General features: G+C 42.0%; 1 non-coding gene across 1 annotated transcript; it reads left to right on the forward strand.

The window, feature by feature from the left end:
- The first annotated feature begins 1,029 nt into the window (after positions 1-1,029).
- trnan-guu (transfer RNA asparagine (anticodon GUU)) lies at positions 1,030-1,111 on the forward strand. The gene has a single exon. It is a non-coding gene; the product is annotated as a tRNA-Asn (tRNA).
- Positions 1,112-6,830: the final 5,719 nt, after the last annotated feature.

Raw genomic sequence — 6,830 nt, forward strand, 5'->3', positions numbered from 1 at the left:
AGACACAAAGGCATTTCATGAACACGCACAGCTGAATATGATTGTGTATGAAAAGTTCATGGATTTGAAAGGTGTAGCGTATTATTCAAGCTGAAGCATTGTAAATGGGGCTGGTGTCCTAAAATAACTAAAGACAGAAGTTACTTGGATTATACAATCATCTTCACCAGTGGTTCTGACCCCGTGTGAGGAAAGTGGTGAGCTGCCTATTGCAAAGATGGGTATATTGTTGAAATGTACAATTTCAATATTTGCCTTCACTAACAAATCAGCCTTTTTGTTTTTCATCTGTAGAAATCTTAAAATCTTCATCTTGAACAGACTCAATGACCGATCTCCACTGTGTCTCTGGCATCAAATTACAAGATGTAAGCCCTCTCTGAATTCTTCCACTGCAGTCCGCTGTTTGGGAAGTGTTCCTGTTGTGGGAAATGCACTTCCCCGTGTGTCAACTGCTGCTCCCAGTATGCGCTCTGGCACGGCACTCATTTTCCTTCAAACACTTGGTCATTATGTTGCTATGATCATGCAGTGACTTGGTGTCACACGCCCAAAGAAAAAGATACAGATAAAGGTTTTTGCATCGTTGAATTCAATGACGGTTTAGCCTTATTTAGGATTTTGAAATTGTCTGACCTTTACACAAGTGCGTGTCAAAAATATCTGAGCGGAAGAAAGTTGTTCTGAATATTGACATTGAGCACTATGCACTCTCCTCCAGTCTGGAAAACAATTCCTCACAGAAAATTTTACACCTCCTGTTATCAGGGGCTCTTCATTCTGCTGACTTCAAATCGTAACAGAATTCAACAGACATTGTTACATGGTCATTTCTTCATTTTTGTTCAGATCACTGTGAGTACAGTGTCACAGTGGGAGTGCGCTTGCCCCACAACCCAGGGGTAAGACCATATTCTTGGAACTGAACTGTGCTATATCATTTCACCAACACTAGGGAGAAAACTCTGCTGTTCTGCATAATTTACGAAATTCACTTATTCACAAGGTCACTTGCAACATAGCGTATGTGACGAGGTTGCCCAGAGGTTAAGGCGATGGGCTGTTGACCCATTGTGTTGTGCACGCGTGGGTTCGAATCCCACTTTCGTCGCTGTTTTCAATGTTGCTATTTTTGGATGATCACAGCTGTCTGATGATAATTGGAACTCCAATGGTCACTTCATATGCATCGACGCTATAATAACATCTCAAAGAATAATTTGAGGCAGTTACCGAAATTGCATTGAAATGTAGATTGAATTCGGGTAATGCAAAGGAACACGATTTTCTTTTCCAAGTCAATCTGCTGTGAACTTTTATTGTACGAAAGAGATCCAGGAAAATCAATTGATGAGAAATCCTTGGGGTAAGCGCATTGTGGAGATTCATCACACATCCAATCTAATCACTTTTGTTACTCTGAAGTGGATAATATTTGAAAGGTTCATCTCCAAGAACGAAAATTTTTTCACTGTCTTCGATCAGCTAAACATGACCAAGAACTATCAGAGTAAAACATCACACAGCACCGGACTGTACCGAAAAGGCATATTTGGAGGCACCATGCACTGCTTCTTCATCAGGTGTTTTTCAACTGTTGGAATCAAAAATGGCGTTGTGTGATTGTTAAACCTGCCCACTGCAGTCCAACACCAACACCTTCAAGTCATGGGTACCACCGACACCACGAATGGTCAGTTAAAATCCAGATGATCTTCCAAAAGATCGCGCATATTGAGACACACATCAAGTTCCTGCAGAAAACCCCCCTCCTAATGAAGGAGCGGATCTCTGAAAGCTAGTGCTTCCAAATAAACCTGGTGGACTGTGCCTCGATATTGTGGAGTTTTTAACTTAGTCTACTCAACTCAAACACTGGCACTTCCATATCATAGACAACATCAGTCAAGTCCCAGCGCTGTCAGAGAAGACAATCCTGGAATAGCCTCACACATTGCTCATAGGTACGTTTCATTTTCAGAAACCAACCCACTGCAGCTCCTGTCTATGAAAATAAATAGCTGAGACTCAATCTTGACTGTGTTTTGAAACTCTTTAGGAAGTGGAATCAGAGGAAAATGAAGAATTAACTGTTCAAATGTGCAGAGAAAGGGAAGGCACTTTTCCCTTCTTTGAAGAACTGGGGTATTGACTGAATCAAGACATTAAACAGATTCCTGGTAGAGCTGCTCTCTCTGCCTCAGGAACAAGAAGTCCTGATTTCCTGAACGGTAATGAAACCGAGGCCACTCAATTAAAGCGCTGAATACTAACCACTAAACCACCAAGGATGAGGGCAGAAGCAGTTGCACTGTTTCTTCATAACACAGTTTTTGGAATTATGTCACTGCAGATATGTTTCCCCTCAAATATGGTTGAATTATCGAGTCTTTACAGCACAGAAATTGGTCCATCATCTCATTTCCCAGCACTTAGTCTGTAACCTTGTAAGCTCTGACGTTTCACGTGTTCATCTCAATGCCAATTTCTCTGGGACGTTTTAATCTAGTAAGACAAAATAAATGGGATTGAAGTTTGAAATGGGAAAAATATGTTCACACCCAGTCGGGGAGCTGAACCACATTTTTACGCACAGACTGAAGCACGCAGAGACATTTCCCCAAGAGTGACACAGGCTTCGGGAGAAAACAAGCAGAAAGTAACATTTCACCCAGTTGGCTGATATTGTCCCATTTCAGACTTCAACACCAGCAAGGAAAGAAAGCATTCAGCCCCTCCCGTCCCAGTGTTCCTTGCCCATTGTTTCCCCTTCAATCTGTAGTTTGCACTGCCTCATCTCGTTCTTGCTGCCAAACTTGATCATTGCTCACGTCCGCTATTTCCTGTCCTGCCGAACGGTTTTCCTCAAGTTCTTGGAATGAAAAACAGGAATGACCTATTTCAAGCACTTTTCTAGTTTACAAGGCTAGTGTTACCACCACTGAGCAAGCACATTGCCAGCTCAGAGAGAAGGTCTCATACATTAGAAACTGAAATGCAAAGATGATTGGATAGCCTCAGTATTGTAACAAAACCAACAAGACCGGAATAGAGCCGAGGGGATCGCGCAAAGAAGGATGGGAGAATTGAATGACGAATCTCATGGTGTCCTTGGTCGTGTTAACAGAAGTCTTCCCTGGTCGTATAGTGATGAGGATTCAATGTTTTCAGTGTCATGACTTGTTAAAGGTTAACGTTTACAGTAATCAATATGAAATACTGTCTGATATTTCGAAGCAGAATGATGTCGTGCAGCAGACAGAATCGTTTCCCTGCATGACCGAAAAGGAGAGCTCAGAAAAGCCAGAAGGAGACATGAGAGCCAGGAGAAGACATGAGAAGTTGTTTGCGGATAGGATCAGGGTCAACCCTAAGGCTTTCCATAGGAATGTAAGGAATGAAAGAATGACGAGAGTTAAATTAGGGCGAATCAAGAATAATAGTGTGAAGTTGTGTGTGCAGTCAGAGGAGACATGGGAAGCACAAAATAAATATAATTCGACAGTGCCAAACTTTCTGCATCCAATTTATTAAATTCTTGAAAAATACTGTATCTTTCAATAAGGATCATTTTTTGTAGTACTGAGTCTGAGCAGGCAAAGGCAACTGATTTCAGTGTTTCTTCCTTTTTGAATTCATCTCCGATATGAAATTCTCACTGACTCTGACAGAAATGCTACCTTTGCTGTTTTGTAATGTCAGGAACTCATGTTCAGTTTCAGATTTTCATAAGGAACAAGAAATCTTTTTTTCCCTGACTGGAAATCAACATTGGGAAACAACAGTAAGAGAGCTGAATTTCAATCTTTTCGCAGCAAGGAAATCAGATGCAATGCTTGCAACTTTTCTTGATGACTTTGTTTTTGCCTTTTTTGTTCAGTTGAAAAATGACTGTCATTGAGTTTTTAAAAACATGGCGAATGGCCCTTCAGCTTATTGCATCAGTATCAGTCATCAAACATCAGGCTTGAAAACACAGTTTCCAGCACGTGACTCATCGCCTGGTGTGTTCTAACATTTCAAGACTTCAGTTAAATTGTTATTCAATTTCTTAAGGGTTTAATTGGAACAAAAACAGTTCTGAAAGACAAACTCTTTCTCAGAGCCGTTTGTCAGTTTTCCTCATGATACTGCTGAAAAGGTTTCTGAATCTGAATTGGTTTACCCTGTTCACCCTGTTTCTTCTTCAGCTTCCTTTTTCTTTCTATTACATGGTTTAGATTCCAATACAGACACAAGGTACAAGTTGCGGGAGTCATGTGTTTTCACTTTCACTGACACTCTGATTCAGACAGCACTGTCCTTCCTGTGACATGTCCCATGGAGATTAGAAGGACAGGCATTAATAACCCACACTTGAGAACGTAGCGACAGTTTTAAAACATTTACGCTGACACAGTGAGGAATTGAGCTCCTATCTCCCGAAATAACATGCGGCGACACTAACCACTGTACTATCGAGGACAACAGTTTCAAAGGAGACCCTTCAACCAGTTGTGGCTCCATTTGTCAAAAACAACTCTTAACGACCCGAATCGTTTAGCACATAGCCTTGTCGGTATTGGCAGAACATATTCACATCTGAATATTTCTGAATATTTCTTTAGGTTATGAGGGTTCCTGCCTCTCTGACCCTTACAGACACCTGCCAGCCTGTAACGCTTTTCCACACATTAACTTAAACCTTTCTGTCTTTCTCATTAAATTTCTACCCACCTGTGACCGATCCCTTAGTGATGGGAAACGCTACTTTCAGTCTACCTTGTCCATACTCCTCATTACTTTACACATCTGATCCATGCCTTCTCAAAAACACCTCTGCATGGTGACAAACAATCCCAGTCTGTCCTGTCTCTCTTAATGACTGAATCTACAGCCTGGACACTAACCGAGTGAATCTCTCCTGCACCTTTCCCAGTGCGATCACATCCCTGAGCTTATGTGAACTGCAGACAATAATCGAGGTAAAGCAGAATGAAACTTTTTTTTACATTGTGCACAAGCATGCGGTGTGGCTCTGCCGCATTTATTGCCTTGCATACTGGAGACACGTGGAGGCCAGACCAGATAAGGATGGCAGTGAACCAGATGGGTTTTTCAGACAACGGATTTGGCGTATTTTTAATTGGAGATATTTCTTACACTCATATTCTACCATCGTCGAGGTGTGGTGGGGATAGAACACGTCTGTCCAGAATGTTATCTGGCCTTTTGTGTTAACAAATCAGCAATAAAACGAGTAGGCTATCACAGAAAGCCATCAGGGCTGATTTTTTTCCAATAGAATGTCTTTCCTCAATTATTCTCTGTGTCCATTTATTGAGCCTCACGTTCCAATAATCTTTGGTCCATGTCAGTAAAAGCTGCAAAAAGAGAATTGATCACAGAGCCACGATACACAAACGAATCGAATGATTTGAATGTGCCAATGAAGAGATTGGGCCATGTTCATCAAGCAACAGTGATTGCAAAGGCATAGACTGGACGGTATCAACGTGAAAGTGTATGTTAGATTGTGCATTACCTCAGTCAAATGGGACGAGGGACGGAAACGAGAGTTAGGGCGTGTGGGAGGAGACACATCTTCCAGAACTTTTGAGTTTAAATGCTGATACATGAAACGCAGGAATATCGAAGAACGAAATTCGATGGAAAACAAATCATCACCTCGGAGAATATTATCATGTAAAAATGAATTATTTCTTACCTTGTTTCACCAAAAGTAAAACTTTGAGAGTACTGATTGCCATGATGTGGATTTGATCCGAAGTCGCAGCAATCACAATGCAGAAGACGCAACACTAAACGGTTGCAGCGTTCCACAGCCCACGCTTGCCCCTTGCAGCCACAATGGTAGCAGAGGAAATGTCAGGAAGAATACACAAGATCAGGTATGAGGGATCTCAGAACGGGCTGAATCTTTAACTTAACTTTAACGTCCCCAGAGTCTGTCGCGATTGCATGAATGAGAGTATTGGAGAATGGGATAAATGAAACTCTCCAAACTCATGGGACAGTGCAGGATATTGTTGAAACGTATGCTTCAATAACATTATAGTTTAACATCGGCTACTTTATCACTTTGCCACACAACGCAATAACAACTGCTGCAGACAATCACACTTAGTTCCAGTTCCAGACCCGGAATCAGGTAAACTGTGTGAAGCAGTCACGAAGATCCAATTGGAAGTTGCCTTGGAATGTGGGGATAGTGACGCATGTATTTCCGAGGTTGGGAATGCTCCTGGTCAAAAACGGGGCAGAAGGGAACACTTGGCCCCATTTATAATATTGCAGCCATAAGCAGTACATGTTGCTTAGACAGCCGATTGGCGCATCTAAAGCGTGTTAAAGCTTTAACTTTGGGTTGGCAAGGCTCGAATTTTCATTTTCCTATTTGGATACATGTTTTTGACATCGGCAGTAGCAGCTGCTTTAGCGCGCGTCAACTGAGAATCAGCTTCTTGTTCCCAGTAAATATTGCAACCTGGAGAAGGTGGTGTTGTGGTTATACAATAAACTAGTCATCCTTGGGGACTCAGGCACGGAACTGGTAATGTTAAAATTCGTCGAATAAAACCTGGAATGAACAACTGACCTCAAGAACAGAGAACATGTCTTTAATTTCCTGCAATCCGATTCATTCTAGTCCCTTCCACAGGGGATGCTACCATCCTTACCCAATCCTGCCAATTGTGACTCCAGGGCCTGAACAACGTAGTTGACCCTAAATTCCTTCGGCCCTTTCAGTCGACACCATCCCTCCGAAGCACATCCTATCAGACCCACACTCCATACCTATTCCGTTCCACTGTATTTCCCATGGCTGA

Source organism: Hemiscyllium ocellatum, chromosome 46 (genome assembly GCF_020745735.1).
Source record: "Hemiscyllium ocellatum isolate sHemOce1 chromosome 46, sHemOce1.pat.X.cur, whole genome shotgun sequence".
Lineage (NCBI taxonomy): Eukaryota > Metazoa > Chordata > Chondrichthyes > Orectolobiformes > Hemiscylliidae > Hemiscyllium > Hemiscyllium ocellatum.